The sequence below is a fragment of the Sinocyclocheilus rhinocerous genome, unplaced genomic scaffold (assembly GCF_001515625.1).
Source record: "Sinocyclocheilus rhinocerous isolate Xijiao unplaced genomic scaffold, SAMN03320098_v1.1 scaffold919, whole genome shotgun sequence".
Classification (NCBI taxonomy): domain Eukaryota; kingdom Metazoa; phylum Chordata; class Actinopteri; order Cypriniformes; family Cyprinidae; genus Sinocyclocheilus; species Sinocyclocheilus rhinocerous.
This window is the reverse complement of record NW_015637585.1, coordinates 789,003-789,259: the sequence shown is the minus strand read 5'-3', so window position 1 is coordinate 789,259 and position 257 is coordinate 789,003. Positions and strand designations below refer to the sequence as shown.

The window sequence follows — 257 nt, the reverse complement described above, 5'->3', positions numbered from 1 at the left end:
GAACTACGTATATAATATCAATTATATGAATATAAATATATACATGGAAATATTTTCATTTTTTTCATATTCTCAATGTATGTGTGTGCATTTATATATGCATAATAAATATACACATTATACACATATATTATGTAAACAAAAATTTATTTTGGATGTGATTAATCACGATGAATCGTTTGACAGCACTAATATATAGTATATATACAGTATCTCACAGAAGTGAGTACACCCCTCACATTTTTGTAAATATTTTA

General features: G+C 23.3%; 1 protein-coding gene across 1 annotated transcript in view; it reads left to right on the top strand.

Moving 5' to 3' along the window:
- Positions 1-257, top strand: part of LOC107749169 (adenylate cyclase type 8-like) — a 50,166-nt gene that overhangs the window by 45,039 nt on the left and 4,870 nt on the right. The gene's annotated exons all lie outside the window — the stretch shown is intronic.